Raw genomic sequence first — 573 nt, 5'->3', positions numbered from 1 at the left:
ATTGATCGAAATCTTGTTTCGGCTCTTCTGTCCACGATTTCCCCCGGAATTCTTCCGTATGTGATTTCGCTTCACACCGCTCACGATGTTTGGACTACGCTAGAACGCCGGCTTCAACCCACCAACCGGTCTCGGGTTATACAGCTCAAAAATGAGCTTCATCAGATTCGCATGGCTGACCGAACGATGCAGCAATATCTTGATCAAATCAAGAAATTGGTTGACAATATTGCGGCGGCCGGATCAACGGTGGACACGGAAGACATTGTTCTGTACATCCTTAATGGTCTTCCGGCCAGTTACAACTCCTTCAAAACAGCTATTAGAACATCGCTTCAACCAATTAGCTTAGACGACCTCTATTCCCTCCTAAGCAGCGAGGAAATCAACCTTCAACATCAACTTCTGCAAGATAGCCATCAACCCGATTCTATGGCATTGTATAGCAACAGGTCCAATTATCGTGGCCGTGCAAACAAATTTCGCGGTAAAAACTCCAATCCTCGTTCTCAACAGGTGGATCGTCAGCAACCTTCTCCCGACAATCAAACCACCGCACGATCACAGCAAAAT

The sequence above is a fragment of the Dendrobium catenatum genome, unplaced genomic scaffold, assembly GCF_001605985.2.
Source record: "Dendrobium catenatum unplaced genomic scaffold, ASM160598v2 fragScaff_scaffold_1105, whole genome shotgun sequence".
Lineage (NCBI taxonomy): Eukaryota > Viridiplantae > Streptophyta > Magnoliopsida > Asparagales > Orchidaceae > Dendrobium > Dendrobium catenatum.
This window is presented reverse-complemented; position numbering follows the sequence as displayed.